The following is a 27,343-nucleotide window of genomic DNA, read 5'->3' as shown; positions in this document are numbered from 1 at the left end:
TTAACGAAAATCATCGACGTCCAACTCATGTAGCTAGACATACACTGGACATAATTTTCACTAATTCGCCTCACATTACATGTGAAACCCCATGGCCACCTAGTTGGTTAGACCATGGACATATTGACTTTCGAGTCCAGGGACCTAGAGGGCAGGCAAAAACTGGCCCAGATTCTAAACGCACTTTTAGGCAATGGCACAAAATCACCCCGGATGCTTTCTCAGCTGCTTTTCCACTGGCAGGGGATAGGGAACCTAAGAATGTTGAGGAGGGACTAGCCCGCTTTAACGCCTTGGCTAGATTGGCCATTGATCAACTTGTCGCTCTAAAAACACTGTCCTGTAAGCCCAGGCAAGTTCAAGCAACTTGGTTCACATCTGAGCTTCGAAAGGAAAAAGGCCATTGTAAGAACTTGGAGAGGAGATGGCGATGGTCCCATCACTGTATCGATAAAAAGAAATATAGAACAGCTCTTGCTCAATACCATAAAAACATAAAAATGACTCGGAAATACATTATCGCCCAACAGTTAGACCAGGCAGGGAATGCCCTTAAAGTTCTATTCCAGATCCTTAAATCTTTCATGAACCCTAAAGCCTGTGATTTGGAAGAAACATTGAAGGAGGGGCATCTTACACCTGAATGGAAGGCAGAACAGGTCATCCCACTCCGCAAAAACACCAAGGCCTCTATGGAAGATCTTTCCAACTTACGACACGTCTCCCTCCTAGTTCTCCTGAGCAAGATCCTGGAAAAGCATATTAATAAACACTTGTCAGACCATGTTGAATCTTAAGGCAGCTTGGATTCCTCTCAAGCAGGCTTTAGGCCTAAACATAGCAAAGAGACAGCCCTGGTGGCTGTAACGGACAATATCAGGCTAGCACTAGATAGAGGCCACTCCACTCTGCTGGTGCTGTTAAATGTCTCCGCATTTGACACAGTCAACCATCAGATTTTGCTCAGGAGACTGGAGGAAGCTGGTATTAGTGGAGAGGCCTTGCGGTGGCTGACAAGCTTCCTCCCAAATCGTTCCCAGACAGTTAACCTGGGACCTTTTTGATGGAAGATTAAGGAGCTGATCATGGGAGTGCCCCAATATTTTTGTTTACGTCCCACCCTAGTGGATATCCATGTTGCTCCCTTGGCTGAACTTCTGAGGAGACATGGGTTCACGCCTATTTCATATGTGGACGACACCCAGCTGACCTTCTCATTTAACAAATCCTCCCTTACTGCCCAAGCCATCTCTTCTTCCGGCATGCTAGCAATACCCCAGTGGATGCGGAACCACTTTTTACTATTAAGTGCCGGAATGACCGAGATTATGCTTTTTGGAGCGGCTTCATTGCTGTGAACACCAGAATGGTGGCCAGGGGAGGCTAGGTGTCTCCCCCTCCCCAAAGACATCATTAAAAAATCTAGGTGTTCGCATTGAGCAGGCCTTGACCATGAGGGAACATGTGACCCACACGGTTGCCTCCTGCCTTCAAGTGCTAAGTCTGCTGAGACGATTTTTCCCTTTTCTCCCAGACCCCACACGGAAAACTGTCATCCAGACGTTGGTACTGAGTAGACTGGATTACTGTAATGCCTTACTGGTGTGGGCTAATAAGTCCTCGCTGGACAGCTTACAGATAGTCCAGAAAATAGCGGCTCATCTGGTATCTAATGCACCTTATAGATTGGCTTCCCCCCCACTTCTCCAACAGCTTCACTGGCTTCCAGTGCAAAAATTAATAAAGTTCAAGTTTTGCTGTATTGCTCATAAGGCGGTGTTTGGGAATAGTCCAGTCTACTTAGCGGAAAAATTATCCCAATACACTCCCTTCAGGGATCTCCGCTCCGGTTACAAATCCCTCCTTAAGGTTGCCCGGATTAAGAAATCAAGGACAGTCTTTCTCGTACCTGGCCCCCCGGTACTGTAATCAGCTCCCCATCTCACCTGGGCAATGCCCAGACCAACTTTAGTTTAGAAAGGCCATGAAAACTGCCCTGTCTATTTATTAGTGCCAGCTCCCTCCAGTAGGTCCGCAAGCGTAAAGATACCCCTTCGGGGGTAATTCAGGCGCTATATAAACTTTTTAAATAAATAAAAGTAAATAAATACCCTGAGGCTATCCTGGCATCCCTTTAGTTTGGGGGAACCTGGTGTAGTTAAAATAACACAAAGTTGATGCTGCTGGATTTTATTTACCCTAGAGCCCCGATCGTTGGTATGATTCAGATGTATGGGGTCCACTGCTTTCATTAGGACTCAAATTTCAGCCCTATAAATCAAAATCACTAGTCTCTAGTCACTAGTCTCTTCTGTAGCAGTTCAGAGGACATAAAAACATTCAAACATGAGATGATCTATCCATAAACTCAGGATGAGTATGTGTGAAAGCTTATTAATAAATCTCTAACCCTAAACCTAAGACGTCAACAGAAAAAACTGGTCCTCCAACTTAGATTCTGTGGGGTGTTTTAGTGATGATTTGTTTGGGAACTCGATGAAAAGGTAGACAGGGTTTTCAACCCGGTTTTAAGGGTTCCAATCACACCCACCAGGGCTGCGGTTTCGCCGTTGTCCAGTAGGGTCCTGATGTCGTCTGTGGCGGCGATGAGGGCAGTTTCAGTGCTGTGATTGCTGCGGAAGCTGTATTGGGAGTAGTCCAGGCTGGTATTTTCCTCCAGGAAGTGGGTCAGTTGTCTGTTGGTGGTTTTTTCAATTACTTTCGCCGGGAACGGTAGCATGGGTCAGAAGTTCTTGAGGTCCTTTGGGTCCACCTTGGGTTTCATGAGTAGGGCGTTAATCTCGGTGTGTTTCCAGCCCTACGGAAAGGTGGTTGTCTCGAAGGAGTTGTTGATGATCTTGAGTAGATGGGGTGCGATGACTGAGCTTGCCTTGTTGAAGATGAACTGGGGTGGCAGAGTGGGCTAAAGAACGGTGATGTATTAAACCCAGATCTGTTGACTGGGTGTGAGTGTTTGATTGGTTCAGATGCTCTGTCCATCACCACCCCCATTTGTACCACTTTGTTCACCATAAGTTGGCAGGGTATGCTCAGACGTGAGTCCCTTGCTAACTTTGCCACTGGATTCAAGCAAGCCGGGCTGAAGACGGCTGAAATGCCAGAAACCGGTCCTCGGAAGCTTGTTTCCGGTCCAGGGAAGGCATGGCTTGGCAGTTCGGGCTGGACTGTTCCCATGAGGCACAGGGTCAGACTGATTTGCATATGGCCATGTCTCAACTGGGGTGGCAGAGTGGGCTAAAGAACGGTGATGAATTAAACCCAGATCTGTTGACTGGGTGTGAGTGTTTGATTGGTTCAGATGCTCCATCCATCACCACCCCCTTTTGTACCACGAAGATGTGGTGTGGGCATGGGTCGGTAGGTGAGTCGGAGTGGATCGTGTTCATGATTTTGATGGTGTCTTTGTCGTTGACGTGGTTCCAGGCGAATAGAAGGCCGGTGTGTTTGGTGGGTGTTGAGTCAGGGGTGTTGGCGTCTGTTGTCGGTGTCTGGGTGTCGAAACTGTTGTGTATGTCTGTAATCTTGCAGTGGAAGAAGGTGGCCAGGGAGTTGCAGAGCTCTTGTTATGATGGGACATCGTTGGAGCTGGGGGTGGCGAGTTCTTTCACGATGTTGAAGAGCCCATTGCTGTTGTGTGTTGTTGTTGATGCGTTCCTTGAAGGCAGTTCTTTTGGCAGATCGGATGAGTTGGTGGTTCTTGCGTTTGGCGTTTATGAGGGATGCGTGGTTGTCTGGTGTCTGGTCATTGCGCCACTGCTTCTCGAGTTTTCGGCAGGTGTGCTTGGAGTTGTGGAGGTCAGTGTTGAACCAGGTGGCTCTCGTGTCTGTGCGCCTGTTGGAGGGTTCCTAATCGGAGCGAGGGTGTTGGCTTAGTCGTCGATCCATTGTCTGAAGCACCCCCACTCTAAAAATGTTTTCCACTGCCTGCATTACTGTGGCTGGAGGGTGCAGGCCGAGATACTCTAGTCAAGGAGTGGAGACATGACTCCTAAGATGTTTAATATGGCCTTTTGTCTACCAAGAAGATTAAATTTCCTGAGCGCTGCGATTTGATTAATGGAAGGGGTGAGGATTTGGATGCAGACTGTTGTGGAAGGTGAAGAAACGTCTAAGCAAGGCCTATCTTTCTCTTTTCCTTAATGCTTCCGAGAGGATGATAACAACAGGCGTAGAAGACACACACCTCATTTGTGCCTCGGTTGTGGGTGTTCCAGAATAGAGACAATCCTGCTGTGAGATGATCATTTTACACATATTCTGTGTCTGGACAGCAGCCTCGGAGATTTTTCCAACAGCTCTTTTTTGCTTCTCTGTGTAATTTTTAAAGAGTACTTCTACAAAGCTCCCAGCTGGGGAGGAATACAAAATTCTATGAGCAAGCTTGACATAGTTGAATTGTCACGCTGTAGACAAAACTCTCTCTAACTGGGTTTTCTATTTTATGTTTTTCGTATTTGCATTGCTAAATATACACTGCTGGCCACATACCAGCCGGAGATCCTCATCCTCGGGCCCAACCCCTCAGCATGGAATGACTCCTGGTGGCCCGCATCGCTGGGGACACCCCCGCACCTACCAACCATGCACGCAACCTGGGAGTCATCCTCGACTCGAAACTCACCATGACCAACCAAGTCAACGCTGTCTCCTCCACCTGCTTCAACACCCTCCGTATGCTCCGCAAGATCTACAGATGGATCCTGACAGACACAAGGAAAACAGTCACTCAGGCCCTAGTCAGCAGCAGACTCAACTACGGAAACGCCCTCTATGCCAGAGCCCCGACCAAGCTCATCAACAGACTGCAAAGAATCCAGAATGCCTCTGCGCGCCTGATCCTCGACGTCCCGTGCCGTGACCACATCAGCCCCCACCTGAGGAACCTGCACTGGCTCCGCATCGACAAAAGACTCTCCTTCAAGCTCCTGATCCACGCACACAAGGCACTCCTCAATAGTCGACTCTCCTTCTACGTACCCAACAGCAATCTCCGCTCCGCAGACCTCTCCCTGGCCACCGTCCCACATATCGGTAGAACCACAGCCGGAGGCAGATCCTTCTCCCACCGCGCCGTCAAGACCTGGAACACCCTCCACCTCAACCTACGACAAACCGAAGACCTTCTAACCTTCAGGAGATGAGTCAAGCCCTGGCTGTTTGACCAGTAGCAACAGTACCCCCCCACTCCCCACCCTCAGCACCTTGAAACCCTTGCGGGTAAGTAGTGCGCTTTACAAATGGATTGATTGATTGATTGATGTGCTTTTCATTATATGTGGGGGTAAAAGGCAGAAATATCTAACTCTTCAAATTAAATAACAAAAGTTCCCCACAAATTCAAAGAAAATTGTGAGAATTTTAGGTCTCAGGGGACTATCTCTGGATGGTTATGAGGCCGGGAGGTATAGGGGAGGGGTACATCAGAGCAATCCAGGCTCTCTATAGAGCTCCCAGAGCCCGACTTAGAATCAATAGAGGCTATACCGCGTCGTTTCTGATTAAGCGGGGGACCCGTCAAGGGTGCCCATGCTCGCCACCTCTTTTCGCATTATACACTGATCCACTGATTTGTAAATTAGAATCGAATTATAGGATTCCGCCTCTGAAAGTTCAAGGTCGAGATTTTAAAACTGTGGCGTACGCAGATGACGTAGCTATCGTGACTCCAATGCCCGCTAGCGCTATAGTAGAGGTGGAATCAGAAGCCCAGGCATTCGGGCAGACGTCAGGTTACGCGCTTAATGGTTCTAAAACCCAGATATTCACGAACAGTAGGGCAGTCTGTAACGACGTACGAGTGATTGATTCTGCTGTATATTCAGGGATCTCGGCAGATCTTGATAATACTGTGGATAGGAATATTGAGCCTGTGATTACTAAAGTTAAAAGAGATCTTGGCAGGATGCACAACCTCCAGCAGTCGATTGTTGGGTGCACGAACGTGGTAAAAATTATTATTTTACCTAAGTTCCTTTATTTATTCAGGGCAATTCCGCTTATTTTTTAGACCAAATGGTTTTCAGCGTTGGAGCATTTAATTATAGAATTATATGGGCACACAGTAAAACTAGGAGGGCATTCCGCTTTATGACTCTTCCTAGGGATAGGGGTGGCTGGGCGGTTCTGGATTTTAAAATGTATTATTGGGCGGCAGCCCTCCAGTATATGCACGGTCTGTTAGGTGGGGCGGCGGCGGACCCACAGGTTAAATCTGGGTCTACTGACATATATGCGATACTCATTGGCGAGGAGGCAGAGAATTACACTGATCCCAGCTAATTTAAAAGAACAAAGTTTAAAACGCTGCTGGCAGCCTATAAAATATGGGCATCATTTTGTAAGAAATGTGGGCTTGGTAGGTTCAACGCATATACCTACATGTTCAGGAATGTATCCCTGCCAGGGGAAATATTCGCTCATTCGGTCATGGTTGAATGGGGAAGGCGGGGAATTCAGAAACTAGGTGACTTGATGGGGACCAATGGGGTCCTTCAGTTCTCGAAATTACAGGCTGGTTATGGTATTGACAGTAGGAGCTTTTTTAAATACTTACAAGTTCGGAGAGTATTGGCCAATAAACGGGGAGGAACTGCCGGGTTTAGTAAAAATAGGATTTTGGATGTCATAGAGGGCGGGGCGGATTGTACTATCCGTAGGTTTTATTCAGAGCTCTCTGCAAGTAAGGGTGACGACCTGGGAAAATACGCCAGTAAATGGGCAGAGAAATTGGGGATGGATCAGGACTGCTTTCGAGATTCACTGGAATTGGGACAGACTATTCTATGCTACAGGCCCAGCAGTATAAGACGATATATTCTCTGTATTAATCACCTGCAAGGATAGCCTAGTGGGGGGTACCGTAAGTATTAGCTGCCCATGGTGCGAAAGTTTAGAGGCAGATATAATCCATATTTTCGCCTCCTGCCCTCAGCTACACACACTGCATAGAGCTATCGAAACCTTCTTGGATAGATCCTAGGGAATTAAGATTTCCCTTACACCGACTTGGTTTATACTTGGGATAAGCGGCGAGCCGGACCACTGTCCCTCATCTCATTTTTTATTTATGGCCATGACGGTTCTTCGAATGCGGATTGCAAAAGCGTGGTTAGATAAAGTACCTCCAACCCAGCATCAGTGGCTAGCTAGGCTGCTTTCAGTGTATAATCTCAAGAAGGGGAACTACACGAGGAAGGGCAAAAAGGGTAGATCTCTTTGGGAACCCATCCTGAGGTGAAAGGAGAATTTATAATGGTTTTATTTTTTCCCTTTACTTGCTGCTTTGTTTCTTATTTAATTTATTTTGTATATAGTTCTAACTTTTATGCTATATGTGTACATCCCAGATGGGTGTTTGTGTCTTTCCTAAGTATGAAAAATTAGACTCTTGCTGTGCTATAACATAAAATCCAATACAAATATTAAAAAAAAAAAAAATCCAAATTCAAAGCTACTTCATATAATCACAAATACTTAAACTAGCAGCAACCTATCATTCATTCGTACTATGCATTCACACTCATTCCGTCTACAATCATACTATAAATACATATTACTAGAGATTCTGCCGTCTGAGAGGTTCCATGTTGTTGTTAAGAGATCTGTATTTGTAGTTGCCTACAGGTACAGTTTGTGATGGAATTATCTCTCCCGGGCCGTTTCTCAGGGGCAAGCTTGCATAGTATTGATTGACATTGGTGGGTTCAACCTCACAATCACTATAACGATCCCCTACTGGCAAAGTGCTGGTCTTCCATAAACCACCTGCTAATCCCGTCTTGGACTAAGGTCATAAATGCCTTATTATCACAAGGCCAAATACTGGCCTGCCTAAAAACAGGGCAAGTCATTCCTCTCCTTAAAAAAAACAACAGAGAACCCCTCAGATCCAAACAATTTCAGACCTGTAACTAACATTCCCATGTTAGCCAAAGTTCTGGAAAAATGTGTCCAACAACAACTGAGTCTGCACATCTCTGATTTCAAACTGTTAAATGATTGCTAATCTGGTTTCCGTCTAAACCATAGTACAGAAACTGCAATTCTGCACATAGTAGATGACGCATTACTGGCTCTTGACCACAACGAAACATGCCTCTTAATCCTGTTGAACCTGTCATCAGCATTCGACATGGTGGACCATACCAAAATACTAGATCGGTCGAAAAACAGAATGGGAATAGAGGGTACAGTCCTTAATTGGTTTAGCTCCTTTCTTGAGAATAGATCGCAAAAATTCATTGTCAACTAAACCCTTTCAGGCCCAACCAATAATACTATCGGAGTTCCGCAAGGGTCAACGCTATCTCCGGCGCTTTTTAATCTATACGTAAATATTACAAAAAGCTAACATTGCTATCCACATGTACACTGATGACACTCAGCTGTACATTAAGGTCGCATCGACTGAAGATATAAAGACCATGAACCAACCTCTAACGAGAACCCTCCAATGGCTAACCAAGAACCACCTGGAGCTAAATCCTCAGAAAACCGAATTCCTACTGATTACACCCCAGAAAAGCAAATTAAAGATAGCAGAATGGTCCAACCTTATCACTGCTCTAAAGTGTACTCTGAAGATTGTTGACTCAACTAAATCACTGAGTATTACTCTGGACAAAAACCTGAACATGTCAGCACATATCAACACAATGGCAAAAAACACCAGGTCCCACTTAAGCTACTTGCGAAAACTAAAACCATTCCTAAATAAAACAGCCCTTAAAACAGCAGTTCAGGCACTGGTCATATCAAGGATCGAATATGGTTGCACTACCTTGGTGAGGCTCCCCAAGATCTCAACAGCACAATTGAAAGCATGTCTTAATGCAGCCACAAGACTTATAACGGGATCCAAAAAATGCGACCATATCTCCACTCACTTGAAAGCTCTCAACTGGCTGCCCTTCAATTCAAGCTGGCATGCGTCACTCATAAAGCAATACACAATAAAACATCAGTCTACCTTGCTCAGAAACTCATGCTTTTTGGAGGGAACCGGTCCTCCAGGAGCAAAGCGGACCTACTACTGAAACCGGCTCGTTTCTGCAAGAAAAGAACTTATGACCGAGCGTTCTCCTGGGCAGCACCGAGAATTTGGAACACCCTCCCCCCAACATTAGAAGAATTCCATCCATCGCAGCATTAAAATAGAAAGCAAAATCGTTTTATAGGAGGAAATTTCTCCCATAAATCCTTATAGCTGAACGTCTGTCTATTAACCTGTCATGTTTGTTTCAAAGTTCACGCAAGACTTTCATTAACCATATATGGGCTTGTATATACTTTTTCATGTGGTTTTATGGTTGAAGCTGCTTTTTGGTAATCTAACTGTTGACTGTTATATATGTTTATATGCTTTCCTGAAGTGTAAACATCGTAAATCAGTAATGTCTTGTAATATATGTGTTTCGGATTGTTGAAATGTTCCTGTAAAGCGCTCTGACATGTAGGGTCATGTTCGAGCTATAGAAAACACTAAATAAATACATAAATAAAAATACAATCATACTATAAATACACATCACTAGAGATTCTGCCCTCTGAGAGGTTCCACGTTGTTGTTAAAAGATCTGTATTTATAGTTGCCTACAGGTACAGTTTGTGATGGAATTATCCCTCCCAGGCCGTTTCCCAGGGGCAAGCTTGCATAGTATTGATTGACATTGGTGGGTTTAGGCTCGGTAGAGCCTATGTAGGTCATATAAAAAGCAATATAGGTCAAGAAAGAGGTTTTGAGTGATAACAGTAGTAATATTAACATATCAAATTAAAAGTGGATGCCTCAACAGAAATACTCTCAGAAGTGTCACGGATGCCTGTAAACATGCATTTGTACTTTTGATAAAGTAACTAAATGGAGAAACTGTGGATGCTGGAAAGGGACTGACACCTTCACCTTCACCTTCCATCTTCGGACGCTCCACAGCAACTCAGATGCACCCATTCAGATCAACTTGTTGTGGCGAGTGCAGGGGAAGGTCCGTCGAGCTACAAGACATTTTATTTAGGAACGTAGTGAACCACACAACAGCACTGTTCAGGTAAGAATTTAATTCTGCGATCTGAGGCCACACCAGTCTCTGCTGGTTTCTGTCTAGCCCAAGACCAAGGTACCAGCTCTGTACCTGAACACACTGTTCAACCCATTTTTGGAGGGACAGGACCTCTCACTCCTTGTTTTAGGTATTTATAGGTTGCAGACTACCAGACAGCGTAGCTGTGTGGTATGTTAAAGACATCTTAGAGTGTTTCAGAAAGTTGACAAGGGAATGCATTCTGCCTGCTTCTTGCCATTGGCATTGTGGTTAGCAACTCACATTTTCTTGCTTTCCATTTGCTGGTTTAGGCTCTCCAGGTTCACTTAATCTCTCCCGATGTCAAAACCTTAATTACCAATATCCTTCTGAGAACTCTCTTTCTGTAAACAGGCCTGTAAATCTTGTTCTTATCTCATCACATTTGCTGTGCATTCAAAGACCGAAGTCAAATGTCAAGCTGTCTTCCAGAGAGCTCTGTGTTTACTTCGCTTTTGGCTGACTTTAAAGTGAGAGCGCTTATTGAAAAGAGGAATGCAGATTACTCTCTGCATGGAGCCTACTGGTTCCTCTCCTATGCTTCATTTATAAGGCTGTAACATAACCCTTAAATAGCACATCATGTAACATGCGGATAATGGATTTGTTTTTTTAGGCAATAAGAGATAAGTGACTTGCTCAGAATCACAAGATGTTGCAGCTGCGACCCCGCCCCTGCTTGTTTATTATACAGTATTGTGAAACAGGACATACCATTGAACGCTTTACAATCGGGTAGCATGGTGTTCCATGGCAGATTTGCATCTGTCCCACCCATTTGTTTTGATGAGTTTTTTTACAGTGCTTACTGCTCCTCTGAAGCACTTGAACGCTTCATTAGAGACTTGTATCTCTGTCCGTTTAGGCTGCTCCCAAGAAGTGTACTTGCATGGTGAATAGTAGCAGGGCAGTCCTCCCTTTGCATGCACCCAATGGATACAGTACAGCCAGCGTCCTGTTCTACCTTTCTTGAGCCTCAGATGCATTTTGTCCCTATCATAGATTAGCAGGAACAGTAAATTTTTCCTTTTCTAAAATAATTTTACTCTATTTTTTAATTCAAATAAGTGGAAAATCAATCAATTAATCAACTGCTACTTTTCTTTTACTTATTTGACTGATTTCCTCTGTGTACTTATCTTCTACTGCAAAGTTTACATTTTATAGTATATGTCACATGTGCTAAAGGTACTTAAAACTTCAGTGCAGTTTTAAAACCTAACTACTAGGGACCCCGCACATTAAAAATCTGTCACGGACCCCAACTACTGCCTGCAGCCCTTCTCTTAGCATTCCCTTTTCACCTCCACAAGAGGGGATAGAAACATGCAGTGTGGTAGTAAGTTCAGCACACGTGCACCTTAGGAGGCTTCCTCCAACGTTATCTTGCATCATGTTTGGATTTTTGGCTCTTGGGCTGCAAAAATTTGATCTTTTTATAATCGTGGTTAGGGGTAGGGAGAAGCAAGCTAATTTGGCTAATCTGCACAAGACCTGCCTCTGTCATTCAGAGAGCTTGCACTCAGTCTGCTGCTGTTTGCTGTGCAGTGATAAGTTGCACATTCTCTTCACTTCTCCATCGAGCCGATTTAGCTGAGCGTCAGTTTGCCACCAAACTGTGGCTTTCACAATACCAACAGCACCTTTGTAGCGCTTAACTATATAGTATTAGGGAAGACTCCTACTTAATGAAAGTTATTTTGCTATACAAACTTAAATAAAAAGCTTTGTAGTGCCTGCAATATTTTGAGAATGTAGTTTTACTTTTTTGCGGAGTAATAACCGCACTCCCTTGTGTTTTTTAGGCTGTTCTTGCACAGCCTGTGTTTTTGTAATTATTAAAATTTGATGATCTTTATATTTATTTTAATCTTTGTTAGGTAGAGTACATTAAGGACACTATAGGCCTGATTTCGATGTTGGCGGGACCGTGACAGAGTGATTTTTTGTGGCAGCCTTCCAGTCTTCCGACCTGGTTGTTCACCAGCTCTATTTAGAGGTTGCCTGGGAATGGGATAGAAGACCGTCGTGGTCCCGCTGACCTCACCAGGATTTTGATCCCCATCCCTACGGCGAGAAGGACTGCAGCAGGTGGTGGAGGTAGACCAGTGAGGATTCCTGTGATCTGGGTTGTTTCTAAAGGAATTTCGGCAGACTTTGAGTCAGCTGAAAGGTAAGAAAAAGGGTGAAAACTCACCTTTTCCGGGGGTACGAGGTGCTACCTCTTCGCCATTATCCAGATCCCCTCTGTCCTGCTGCACTCTGACCATGATGGACCGGCACTCCATTTTGCTGGAATTGAAGATAGTTGTTGGCGGTGTGTGCGGATATACATTGCGTGGTGTGTGAATAGCAGTATCAACATTTTCACATTACTGCACATATCCTACACACACATATACTACATATATATGTTTTACGTAAATAAAAAAAAGTGACTTACCTGTCTCCCCACCACTGTAGTTGCCTCCGGTTCAGACTCCGCCAACAGGACTCTGCCAGCCCATTAGGAACATAAAATTATCTCAGCGGTACCCCACCATCCACATGACAATAAAGCCAGCACAGAAGATCGCCGGCTTGGTGGTCTTATGTGTATCGCATGCACAACTAAATGCGGCGGGGGATGCCATCGGCTTGATGGAGTACTCAGACGCACCACCATGGTGGGCTGGCGGGAAGTCCACCAAGTTCTAAATCAGGCTCGATGTTGTGAATTGTGAGACCCAGATTACAGCAGGATCTATTGGCTTAGCCGATGCTTGTTCAGATAGTAACCTCACTGAACTGCAACAGACAGAGGACATAGCACTCAAAAATGCCAAAAGCAGCAGATGACCACTTTATGAAACAGAATAAATTTGACGACCCATCCCCCGTGTTGCATTCGATGCCCCACTTAACACCTTGACCAATGCATAAAGCCACTTAATAAGGTGCCAAAGGCTCTGCACCCACAATACAATGCTTCACTTTTATAATAACTGTACGGGGGTAAGAATTTGCTGAGATAACATTATTCAATACTAAACTGGACTATATTATCACAGCTAGAAATAGCCTGAGCAGCATTCATTGTATATCAGAATCAGTTACACTTTTCAGTGTGTTTGTTGGCCCAGTATCACTTCTCATCACATCCTCTTAGCCAACACTTGGCCAGATGTTCTGGATTTTAATTTGCATAGAAGTTCAGATGACTGCTGGAAACGGCGTATATTAACCTTGTATTTGTTTTGTATCGCTCCATTCCATGCTTAAACCTTGACTTTCCCTGATCTGGAGGGTGTCACCCTACCAGCAGTCCACCCTCTCTTTTGATCACCCTTACCCTTTAAAAGAGTGTTTACCCATATCGACTACTGTGGTTTCATCTAAAAAGCCTGTGTCTTCACTTCACGCCCTAAATCTCTATATGGGTACAGCGAAAACACACATTTATCCAAAGTTCTCTTTGCTGCTGCACTCTTGCCAAATTTCTATTTCTAAGTTATTAACATCAATTGTCTACTATTTATTGGTCATAACGGGAGGATTGAGCTTTCGCCCAAGTGCAGAAGGATGTTTTGTTTCCCATGTGTGCAATAAACTAAAACCAAATATATTAAATAGGACATCATATTCAGTGTTACACCTGACAACACACACCCACGAGGTATTTGCCAAACCTCAGTGGTTCACAAAATGTTGTCACGTATGTCCTAGTCCCAAAGTGGTAAAATTATACATATTACTTTTCTCTGCACACCTTCAAGTGCCAATTTGCAAAAACAGGAACGGTAATGATGCGGTGACACAGAAAAGACCAGAAGATACGATTTAGTTATTAAATGATAATTTGTGGAATTGATACACTTGTTCCTAGCCTAGGTCTCCTCGGTTTTCTAAAGTCGTGTAATCCAGGGCAGACTCCTTCATCACCTGTGCATTTACAGGCTATAACTCACAGCCCAAATCTGGATGTTTAAGAAAAAGGGTATGGTGTACTTTCTAGAGGGGCCCACCCTCATTGCTCCATCCCATACCTGGAGCCGCTGCTGGTATAAGATTTCTGCATTTTATATTGACAATGCTTTTGCAGTATAGATGAGCAATCGTGACCAGGCAATTGAATTCATAGATTGGATCATTAGCCATAACTGTTACCTCAAATTCATGCTTACCATAAACAAGAGAGAAATTCCCTCTCTGGACCGCAGAATACAGGCAAAAGATGGATATTTACACACTTTTATGTACAATAAGCCTATGGACATCAACAATCTTTCACTCTTTAGAACACTCACACTTGAATAAGATATGACCATGAGAAAATGTTTAAGGGCGGCTTGATACAACTGTACTAATACACAACTTTGGCACGGAAGCTGAAGCACTTTCACATAAACTGGCAGCATGTCAATATTGTGAACTGTTATACAAAGGGCAAAGAAATTAGCATGAAACAACAACAGAGACTACTGGCTTGAGGACACTAATAGGCAAGAACGCAATCAGCTAATCTGTATAACTATGTTTAACACTGTGTCCACTGCCGAATTTTGGCATATGATGAATTATCATTTGCTAAACCCATGTTCTCCTCCAGATGAAATACAAACTTAAAAAACAGTATTTTACATACAAGAACCCACAACCAAACACATACCGTTGATAACACTCTATGGCGCCTGCCACCTATCAAAGGATATTATCCATACCGACAATTCTGCCACCTATCAAAGGATATTATCCATGAATCTATCACAGAATATCGACAGACAACATATCGACATACAAAACATCGATGCTGGAATATCGAAGGCAAGTATATCAACATCCTATCTACAACATGGTAAGTACAAAAATATCGAAACAAAAATATCGATGTTAAAAATATCGTAATAAAAAATATCGTTTTATATCTGTTAAAATATAATGTGTAAAATAATACTTATGAATAAAATAAACATAGTTACAAATATTTACCAATGTTTAAAATGAATAAATAATAGATATATAACAATATAACATTAATTAAACACATATGTAAAATATATATAATATATTTACTTAATATTCCATTTTAATAATTACTTTAATTACTTATACATTATTTAAAAATACTATAAGTTACAAATACATCTCCACACATAAAATAATTACATAAAAAAGTAAATAATTATTTTTAATAATTAAAAAAAATTAAATATACTTTAAATATTTTTAAAATTAGTAACATAATACATTATCTAAATTCATTCTGAATAATAAATACAACTACTATTTAAAGTCCAAAAAAAACTACAGTATTAAAAACATTGGATAGTGTAAAACGTAAAATTACTATTCCCACTCCAGAAAATGCAAAATTAGGGAAAATATTGTATAGCATAGAAATAAAAATTACTATAACCACTCCAGGGAGTGAAACAGTAAAGAAAACATTGGATAGCGTAGAAGTAAAAATTACTTTTCCAACTCTAGAGAGTGAAACAGTAGGGAAAGCGCTGGATAGCGTAGGGATAAAAATTACTATTCCAACTCCAGAGAGTGAAACAGTAGGGAAAGCGCTAGATCACGTAGGGGTAAAAATTACTATTCCAACTCGAGTGAGTGCAACAGTAGGGAAAGCGCTGGATAGCGTAGGGGTAAAAATTACTATTCCAAATTACTATTCCAACTCCAGAGAGTGAAACAATAGGGAAAGCGCTGGATAGCGTAGGAGTAAAAATTACTATTCCCACTCCAGAGAGTGCAACAGTAGGGAAAGCGTTGGATAGTGTAGTGGTAAAAATTACTATTCCAACTCCAGTGAGCGCAACAGTAGGGAATGCATTGGATAGCGTAGGGGTAAAAATTACTATTCCAAATCCAGAGAGTGAAACAGTAGGGAAAGCGCTGGATAGCGTAGGGTTAAAATTACTATTCCAACTCCAGAGAGTGAAACAGTAGGGAAAGCATTGGATTGCGTAGGGGTAAACATTACAATTCCAAATCCAGAGAGTGCAACTGTAGTGAAAGCGTTGGATAGCGGGTGGGTAATAATTACTATTCCCACTCCAGAGAGTGCAACAGTAGGGAAAGCATTGGATAGCGTAGGGGTAAAAATTACTATTCCAACTCCAGAGAGTGCAACAGTAGGGAAAGCGTTGGATAGCGGGTGGGTAAAAATTACTATTCCCACTCCAGAGAGTGCAACAGTAGGGAAAGCGTTGGATAGCGTAGGGGTAAAAATTACTATTCCAACTCCAGTGAGTGCAACAGTAGGGAAAGCGTTGGATAGCGTAGGGGTAAAAATTACTATTCCAACTCCAGTGAGTGCAACAGGAGGGAAGGCGTTGGATAGCGTAGGGGTAAAAATTACTATTCCAACTCCAGAGAGTGAAACAGTAGGGAAAGCGTTGGATAGCGTAGGGGTAAAAATTACTATTCCAACTCCAGTGAGTGCAACAGGAGGGAAGGCGTTGGATAGCGTAGGAGTAAAAATTACTATTCCAACTCCAGAGAGTGAAACAGTAGGGAAAGCGCTGGATAGCGTAGGGGTAAAAATTACTATTCCAACTCCAGAGAGTGCAACTGTAGTGAAAGCGTTGGATAGCGGGTGGGTAATAATTACTATTCCCACTCCAGAGAGTGCAACAGTAGGGAAAGCATTGGATAGCGTAGGGATAAAAATTACTATTCCAACTCTAGAGAGTGCAACAGTAGGGAAAGCGTTAGATAGCGGGTGAGTAAAAATTACTATTCCCACTCCAGAGAGTGCAACAGTAGGGAAATCGTTGGATAGCGTAGGGGTAAAAATTACTACTCCCACTCCATAGAGTGCAACAGTAGGGAAATTACCACTTAATATTTACAAAAAAATAGATTATAATAAATCATTAACAATAAATTTACAATAAATATCAATAATAAATAATAGTTACCAAATAATAAATATTAAGCAATAAAATACTGTAAAAAACAAACAATATATCATTAATAATTGATTACCAATTAAACACCATTAAACAATATAATTATTTGTATACAAAAAATAACTTTTTATAACACATTAATCATGCATTATTTACAAATAATTTCCCATAAAAAATTTTTTAATTACCAATTAAATAAAGTAATTAACAATTAAAAAAAATAATTACACATTAATACATTAATTACCAATTACAAACATTAACTACCAATTACAAACATTAACTACCAATTACAAACATTAATTACCAAAGAAATTAATTACCAATTACAAATATTAATTACCAATTAAAATAATTAATTACCAATTACATTTATTAATTGCCAATTAATAATTATTTAAAAATACATTAATTATCAATTACAATATTAATTACCAACTAAAACAACTAATTGCCAATTAAATGTATTAATTGCCAATTAATAATTATTTAAAAATACATTAATTATCAATACCAATAAATAAACATAATTCATTACTTAATTACAATTAAAACACTTACCATCCAATTCCCCTATAAACCCACTACCCACTAGAGAACTTAAACGCAAAAATTAATTAACATTCATTTATATTTCCTAAAAAGAAGAAATTATTTTAATATACTTAAATTACTTCCCACCCTATTCCCCTATAAACCCACAACCCGCTCCGGTACTAAAACATAAAATTGACTTAAAAATAAGATTATAAATATATGAAAATAGTTCACATATAAATTAAACAAGTAAAATACTTAGCAAAAAACATATAACACAGACATAATAAATACATACTAAAATACATAACAATAGTACAAATATCGAGATTAGTAACATCGAAATTACTAACATCGATATGTTTGATAGATATGTTTGATATCGATATAAAAAAATCGATATTACTTACCTTAGTGTCGATATTTTGTCCAACGATATTCTTGACATCGATATTCTTTACCTTCGATATTTCTCACTCGATATTTGTGTAGGTCGATATTTACAACTCGATATTTTGACTGTGTACCATTATCCATACTGACAATTTACTAAAACCACTAAAGCATTGGACTTGTGGTTAAATACCCATGGAAATTAGAACACCAAACTAACTAACACAATTTAACTTGATTTACATGATCACCTGTGCATGTACTCTTAATGGTTTCATGTAAGATTCGCACCCACTTGGGTTTGAACAATGAGATTCCATGAAAGCAAGTAAATTCCAAGACTGCATAAATTAGTATCCACAAAAAACGTACATACAGTCTATCTGCTCCCTACTCTGTGATATAACACCATAGGAGTTTGATAAACTGGCGGTTAAAGTGAAATCTGGATCTCCTGTGGATCCACTTAGATCTGCCCAACTTAAAGACTCAGCTGCCTTCTGCTTACCCCCTATTCGTCATCTTATAAATCTATCCTTCTCTTCGGGTAAAGTCCATTTGAGATGGAAACAAGCTCACGTCACTCCCATCCTGAAAAAACCGTCACTGGACCCTCTCAAACTCGAGAATTACCGTCCAATCTCCCTCCTCCCGTGGGCTGCGACGGTGGCAGAAGCCCATGTCAACGGCATTCTGTCCAATCATCTTCAGTCCGCTAACATTCTGGACCCTTCGCAGAATGGCTTCCGTCCTGGGCACAGCACGGAGACCGCACTCCTCTCCATGGTTGAACACCTGCGCGCAGTGCTAGATGCAGGTCAAACGGCGGCTCTGGTACTATTGGATCTCAGTACCGCCTTTGACACTGTTTCTCACGCAATACTTCTGCAGCGGCTGGGAGAGGCGGGCATCAAGGGTCTGGCGCTGGAATGGTTTCGATCGTTTCTTTCCGATCGTACCTTTCGGGTTTCTACACCTCCCTTCGAGTCCAAATCCCACATCATCGAACAGGGAGTCCCGCAGGGATCAGCATTGAGCCCCACGCTTTTCAATCTTTATGTGCGGCCGCTGGCTGCTGTCGCAAAGCGTTGGGACCTTACGATGGTGTCCTACGCTGACGACACGCAGCTTGCGGTTGCACTTAGTGGGGACTCTGACCCTGAGGCCTCCAACTACCGTGAGGGTCTCAGTGCGGTGGCAGGATGGATGACGGCTAATTGCCTGCAGCTCAAGGCGAAAAAAAACGAGGTATTGATTGTGGGCAAACAGAGTAATCTTTGGGGTGATAAGTGGTGGCCAGCTGATCTGGGCCCTACCCCTACTCCGGTTGTCGAGGTGAAAAATCTGGGCGTTTGGCTGGACTCTACGCTTAGTTTTTCCTGCCATACAAAAAAAGTAGCTGCGACCTGTTTTGGTATCTTACGTGGGCTTAGGCCGGTGTTGACATTTTTTGATGCTCCTACTCGACAACTGATAATTCAGGCAGTTATACTGTCTAGGCTCGATTATGCGAGCTCGCTGTTGCTTGGAGCCAATCAGGCCGAAATTACGAGATTGCAGCGCGTTCAGAACGCTGCAGCTAGGGCTCTAGTCGGTCTCCCCAGATTCATTTTTTTTTTTTTAAGTTTGAAAAGCTTTATTGAGTAAATGAAGACAATGTAAAACATCAGTACAACTGCAGGAAGATAAAATACAGTATAAGAAGAAACAAAAATAAGCCTTGTGTGTATAAATAATAACCTCAAAGAGGTAAAGAATATACCAAGGGAAAATGCTTTTATAACTTTTAGAATTTTGGGGAGGGAACAGAAAGAAGAAAAAGGAAAAGAGAGAGAGGGGAGGGAGGAAAGGGAGGGGAGAGAAACATCAATAATAGAGCAATAATAAAGCTATTACATAATGTAATTATATTGATAGTATGTAAAAAAAAAAAAAAAAAAAAACATCTTATAGCATACAAATGAATATGAAGCTAAATGGCACATTTGGATAGGTAATCTGTTAAAGGGGACCATCATAAATCACGTTTAATCAGAAGGGAGGTAGAAGAGGCATATGCACGATCTAATCCATGGTGATGAGAAATTAAATTCCACCATGCAGCATATTCGACATTCTTGGTATCTTTCCAATTGGTAGTAATGATTTGAAAAGCAATAGCAATACATAAGTCAATGAATTTGCGAGTAAATGGTGGAACTTCCCAGACTGGAGCTAAACCACCCAGAAAAACCAGAGAAATATCAAAGGGTATATTAGATAAAATTTTGTCCAGGGAAGACCAAATACGTGACCATAACAATTGTACTTTAGGGCATAGAAAAAACATATGTTTAAAATCACTTGTAATACAGGAACAGGACCAACATTTTTTGGAATTTATTAGTTTAAATTTAAAAAGATCACAAGGAGTGTAAAACAATCTATTGTAAACATAGTATAGGGTATGTGTGGTACTAGCGGAGCGGGAAGTTGAATGGAGTTTAGACCAAATAGAATCCCATGTGGACTCGAGGAAGGTTTGGCCAAGGTCTAGTTCCCAAGAAAGTTCAAGTTTTGTTTTGGGCCTCACTAAAGGTGAGGGAGAAAGTATTTTATAAATGGCTGAGGCTTTGAGGGGAATGTGAAAATTGGGAGGGGAGGATAAGAGAGGGGGAGTGCAGGAAGTGGGTGCATCTTGTATGATATTGAAGTGTAGTGAAGGAATAAGTGTGAGAAACTGTGAAGAGAATTTATTGGAGATACCGAAAGAGTCACGAAGTATCTGAAAAGTCGCTAGAGAATTATTAAGAAGAAGATGACTATAAGTAAGGATTCCTTTATCAATCCATTCTTTCCAAAAAAGGGCACGGTTGCGAAATTTAAGAGATTTATTGTACCACAATGGGGTATTCAAGTGGAGAGTAGAGGACGAGGAAAAGGAGCGGAAAAGAGAAACTACAAGGGCTTTCGAATGTTTGAAAATAGGTGAAGAGAATTTTGAAGGTGGCTGAGTAAGGTTAGAAGCGGTGAGAAGAGAGAAAGGGGAGATTTGTGTTGATTCTAAAGAGCTCCAGGATGTAATAAGCGGCGAAGGAGAGTCAAGTAAAGAAGGCCAGATTTGTTTAAGGGAAAATGCAGAGTGGAAGCGTGAAATGTTTGGAAAGTTGACTCCACCGAGATGTTTTGGGTTGTTGAAGACGGGATAAGGCAACTCTGGCTTTATGATTATTCCATAGAAATTTAGAGAAGAGACTGTTGATGGATTTAAAGAAGAAATGAGGAAGGGGAATGGGAAGCATAGAGAGATAGAAATTCACAATGGGAAGGAGCATCATTTTAATAGTAGAGAGACGACCCCACCAAGAGAGAAAAAGAGGAGACCAGCGATCAATAAGTGAAGAGAGTTTTTTTAGAATATCAGAATGATTGATTCTAACAGTCTCTCTAGTGGAGTTAGCGTAAAGAATACCAAGACACTTGATATGGCTTGAGGTCCATTGGAAACCATAACCATGAAACATATGTGGGAGACAAAATTTATTGAGAGGGAGAATTTCTGTTTTGTCGATGTTCAATTTATATACAGAAACAGAGGAATAGTCGTGTAGTAGAGAAAAAAAAGCGGGAAGGGAGACCGAAGGGTTAGAAATGTAAAGCAAAATATCATCCACATAGGCGGTGAACTTAATTTCCACATTCTTAAAAATAAAACCAGAATAAGAAGAGGATTGACGAATCTTCACGAGGAAGGGTTCCAACGCCAAAATGAAAAGAAGAGGGGAAAGAGGACATCCCTGTCTGGTACCTCTATAAAGGGGAAAGTATTTGGACTGCATACCGTTGATCCAGATAGAGGTAGATGGAGCAGAATAGAGGAGTTGGACATATTTAAGGAAAGTGGGGCTAAAGCCATGCCAACGCAAAGCACCAAACATGAAGTCCCAATTAACCCGATCAAAGGCCTTCTCAGCATCAAGAGTAATTGCGGCAAGTGGGGTATTCATTTTAGCGGAGAGGTGAATAATATTGAGAAAAGTTCTTGAGTTATCGGTGATGGATCTACCTTTAACGAAACCGGATTGATGGATATTAATCAGTTCAGGAATAATGGAATCGATGCGAAGATTGTTCCGGTCCTGGTTTGTTAGCCTCTCCCTTCCTCCGTTTTGTTAAGTCACTATTTGGTTGCCTCTGTTCTACCCCAGTACGCCATCCTCCTTCATGGTTATTTGGTAAGTCTCCTTCACTTGTATTAAATTGTCGGGCCTGGTCTCTCTCCCTATTTTCTGTTATTCTTTTACTTCTAGCTTTTTTTTGAGTCCAGATTCCCGCATTATACTTATTTTATGCGGCTGTCTCTCTTTGCTGCTCCCGCTCTCACTCTATTGTTCGTTCTGTTCTCGTTGTGCGCAATTTATGGCTAAAGCTCTCCGACTTTTGGCCATCCTCTCTTTCCTATCTTTTTTCTCCGGAGGTTTCTCCTCCCTTTTCCTCCTTCCTTTTTCCCTCTCTTCCTTCCCTCCTCTCTCTATCTCTCTTTCCCTTGTTCTCTTCATTTCCTTTTTTCACTGCTCTTCATTCTGGACTATTCCTACTCTTTTTTTCTTATCCTCTTCCCTTTTCTCACTCTGGCACTATGGCAATAAATTCTCCACTCTTTTCCTCTTTCGTACATATTTCCTCATTTTGCACGTTTATCTGCTACTCCTGCTTTGTTTTAATTGGTTTTCCTATTTCCATTTTGCTTGCTCTCTTACTTATTCAATCTTACTTCCTACTTTGTATGCTACTCATTTCTTCCAATTATTCCTTAGTCTATTTTCTCCTCTTACTTGTCTTGTCTCCTTTCCCTATTTCTCTTTTACTCTCTCCTCATGAAAGGTTTCCGATTCATTTCTTGGAATATTAAGGGTCTTCGGAACCCTATTAAGAAACAGCGAGTTTTATCCCACCTTGCCCGGTTGAAATGTCAAATTGCCTTTCTTCAAGAGACACATCTCTCAACACAAGATTTATCAATGTTACATCGACAATGGGTTGGCGAAGTTTTCTGTTCTCCTGCTGTTAATCATAAAAATGGAGTGGTTATACTCTTTCATAAGACTTTATCTGTTCAAATATAAAAAGAAACTGTTGACGCTGATGGTAGATGGTTGTTCCTAGACTGTACTGTAAATAATGTTCATCTCTCCCTCTGTAATGTTTATGGTCCGAATGGTATTGATCTCTCCTTTTGGCACGATTTTTCCTCCCTCATCTCCTCCAATTCTAATGAGGACATGATTATTGGGGGGGACTGCAATCAATTGATGGACCCATTTTTGGATCGCAAATCACAAACGCGTTATGTTCCCAATAAAATGCAGAAATCCTTCCATAAATCCATCTCCTCCAGAGGTCTCATAGATTCTTGGAGAATCTCTCACCCTGACTCCCTGGAATTTTCTTTTTTTTCTCCTGTACATACTTCCCTTTCCCGTATCGATTATATCTTTCTAACACATCACGCTTTTCAATTCATGACTAATTCCGAAATAGGCTCCATCCTCATTTCTGACCATGCCCCCGTTATTCTAGATATGGACTACCCTTCCCCTACACCTCAATCTTCCCGATGGCGTTTTAACAACTCCCTTTTACTGGATCCTGCCTTTACAACACACTTCACTCAATTTATGGATGAGTTCTTTACAAATAATTCACACACTTCCTCTGATTTTCACTTCCTTTGGGATGCTTTTAAAGCTACTGCTCGTGGCTGTATTATCGATTATGTGTCACGCAAAAAGAAGAAAACACATTCCCAAGCTTCTTCCTTTCTTACACGCATTAAAGAACTTGAACATCTCTATTATACCTCCAATTCCCCCGATTCTTTATCTTCTCTCATCTCCGCTAAAATGCAGTTTAATATTCACACCTGGGACTCTGCTTCTAATCAACTTCTCCAATTTAATGCAAAGATTTACGGTGGTCGAAATAAAGCCGGTAGAGCTCTTGCGAACTATCTTAAAATCAAAAAACAAAAATCTAAAATAATCTCCATCAAAGACCCACAAGGTTCTATTCACTCCTCTGATGCTAAAATCCTCGACTGTTTTGTACAGTTCTATTCCTCTCTTTACACCCCCGAATCCACTCCCTCTAGTGATCAATTAGATGCTTTTTTTCAGTCAATTCCCAAACCCTCCACTCCGCTGATTGACTTTTCTTCTCTTGATGCTCCACCTTCAGAAAAGGAAATTCTTACTGCCCTCTCCCTCTTACCCAAAGATAAAACTCCTGGTCCCGATGGTTTTACAGTTCGCTTTTTTTTTTTCATTTCAAATCTGTTTTACTCCCCTATCTACTCCAGTTACTCAATCACTTTTTCATCACCGGCGAGTCCAAAGGTTCTTTCACACAGGTTATGCTTGTCCTTTTACCCAAAAAAGATAAAGATCCCTCCCTGTGCAAAAATTATAGGCCTATTTCATTAATCAACACTGATTGCAAGGTCTCCCCAGATTCTGTCCTGCTAGAAGTACTATTTTCAAGCTCCACTGGCTGCCTGTGCTTCAGAGGATAGAATTTAAGACCTTATGTCTTTCTTTTAAGATATTGAAACTTGCTTCTCCTCAGATACTAGAGCATCTCATTATCCCTTACATTCCTTCCCGTCAGCTGAGATCCTGTGGACAAAATTTAGCCGTGGTTCCTCGCTTTTTGAGAAGTAGGTCCGGCGGTCGATCTTTTAGAGTGCTTGCCCCCAAACTTTGGAACTCTCTTCCTGCCCATGTTCGTGCCCTTGATGATCTTCTGACATTTAGGAAAGCTGTTAAAACTTATATCTTCCCAAATAGCTGCTAGTTCTCTTCTATTTGATCCACTCTGTTGCTCTGTTTGTGTTGTGTTCCTTTCCAGGCGCAGCGCCGGGACGCCCCTTAGCTGGGGCAGCTGTGCGCTTAAAAATTGAGTTAACATAACATAACATAACATAACATATTGTATCTTGTTAGGAGAACATGCCACAATCACACAAATTCATGCAATCTCTCACATATATGTGTTGTGTTTGTATTTATATAGCGCCTTCTACCCTGAGGTCTCGTAGCGCTGTATTCATAACGATGTGGAACCCTTCCTGGCTTTCCTGTGAAGTGTCCACTCCTGGGCACCCCAAGGTGAAGACAGGCATCCAAGCGCTGCTGTGGCCGTTGTGGAGATTAAGCAAGCTATTGCCCAGAGTCACAGAGTGGGACCCATGATTAGACTAGGCACCGGGCGAGAATTATCAGGTCCGGGGAGATTGAGTCCAAGAGCCACCGAGGCGAGAATTGCACCCTGGTCCTGGGCCAGACCTCTGCATCTGGGTCTGCCGCTCTAACCATTGAGCCACGCTTCTTCACATATATAAAATTGTGCCATTATCGATCATTAAATGACATTACATACCCATCTTGCAAATTTGTGGGACCTTCATTTTCCTTTCATGTTAGATGATAACCTAAGAGACATTGTCTCCCTAAAGTTGGTGCTCATTCATTTGCACTTTCTCAATATATAACATTCTCATACATAACACTTCCTGGGGTTTATTGGACTTTATCTCAGTGTACCATGACGTAATTGAGCCAAAACGTAGTGCACAGATGAATTCTTCTATTTGGCCGGACGCGTGAACAGGAAACACTTCCTTTCCCATGAACCTGTAGTAGACCTGTGACATCACACACGGCATGATGCGACAGAGGGGGGGGGGGCTATTACTTTGTGCCCTCATGTGCCAGACGCATACTGGCAAATAGAGCTAATATCAGGGACTTGGAGCCAGTGCAGGAGATGGATGGAATATGCAGGTGTTTTTGCGGCATGGCACCCTGGAAGATTTACCACAAGAACAAATTTACATTACTCCTCAATTTGTGTTAAAATTGTTATACTAAGCTGACTCTGTTAAACGTTCATAGACTTGACTTTATCGATCCTTATTGTGTCTGACTACAGGGGCCTGCCCTCTCCCTACTGCTACCTAATGACTATAGGTTTAGGGTGAGAACCAATGCATGTGTGACACAAATGCAATCACTTTGGCTTGCAGTGCAGTCTACCACACGTACCTACTTGCAAGCGACATGTGTTTATATGAAGCCTGTTACATTTTATATCCCTTGGTTATCTGGCCCATAACAAAGCAGCGTAAGTGTTGATGTAAAATGCATCTATCAATATGCCACGAGCCCTGTCTATTCATTTGCATGTTAAGTCTGGTGCATTTAAAGGTTATGTGTTACATATTCCACCCGTTCTTTGACTGGGCAAATACAAGTCATTATACTTTTATTCGACACATGTATCATAAAAAGTACAAACATATAATACACACATAAATATAAAAACCATTTCATCGTTTAAAAAGATACATATGAAAATCATGTGGGAATGTTGACTGAAGAGACATTATTTAGCAGCTTTAACCTAATGATCCAGGCACATGATAAAAACTTTGCAACCCCACAGATAGTAACCATACAAGAGGTATTGGAGATGAGGATACGCAATGCTGATTTGTAATCCCTAACTCCAAGGTTCTTTAGTACAGGTTTTAGCCATTTGTTCCTAGGTAGGGTATATGCTTTACAGGCAAGAAAGAAGTGGCCTAATGATTCTTCAGGATTTGTGCAGCCTGGACACTTTGTATCCTCTTCCCTCCTTCTACTCCATCTAGACATAAAATTTTTAAGGGGCAATGTACCATGTCTAAATTTCAGATAAAGTGTCCCATGCCGAGGAATCTGGATAAAATCCAGAAACAATTCTAGCTTTGTATTACACTTATGGGTCAAAAAATTATCAGTTAATTGTCCCCAATTTGGGTTCTGTAAAGCCTTGGCCTCAATCCAGTCCCAGTATAGTTTTTTTACCATTTGTTTTGGTGGAGGGGATTGGGAGGCCCATGCATCGCTTAAACCCACGCTTGCTACAAGTTGTTTTAAGACATTTAGCCACTTGATTTTGCCTGCAGTGTTTAGTTTTAACATTTCATCCAACACTATAGCATAGTTAGCTAATTCGGGAGTCCTCCTCAAACGTACCCAATATAGAAGGGGACATAGCAGAACAATGTCCCGAATGGACCTCCTACCCAAGTCTGCAAATAGTGGTTTTAATGGGGTAGAGGTTGGAAGTGAAACCAAGTCCCTCATGAACTTATTCTCAGTTAGGACATGATTATTGGTGTTCTCGATGCCCCATATTTCTGAGCCATAAACCGCTGAGGCTATTGCTTTTCCCTCATAAACTGACAAGGCAGGGGCAATTGGGCTGCTCACTGAGAGACGCTGGTTTTTTAAAATAGTGCCGGAAACTCTTTTAAGGTTTAAAATCATTTTACTTATATGGGGTTTCCATTTCATATTATTATTAATTCTAACACCAAGGTAATCAAACTCT

The 27,343-nt window shown here is 41.7% G+C and overlaps 1 protein-coding gene across 2 annotated transcripts in view; it reads left to right on the top strand.

Annotated features, from left to right (window-relative positions):
• Window positions 1-27,343, top strand: part of LOC144785552 (peroxisomal carnitine O-octanoyltransferase-like) — a 414,661-nt gene that overhangs the window by 323,453 nt on the left and 63,865 nt on the right. The window lies entirely within an intron of this gene.

Source organism: Lissotriton helveticus, chromosome 10 (assembly GCF_964261635.1).
Source record: "Lissotriton helveticus chromosome 10, aLisHel1.1, whole genome shotgun sequence".
Classification (NCBI taxonomy): Eukaryota; Metazoa; Chordata; class Amphibia; order Caudata; family Salamandridae; genus Lissotriton; species Lissotriton helveticus.
The sequence above is the reverse complement of the archived record's forward strand: the minus strand, read 5'-3'. Positions and strand labels throughout refer to the sequence as shown.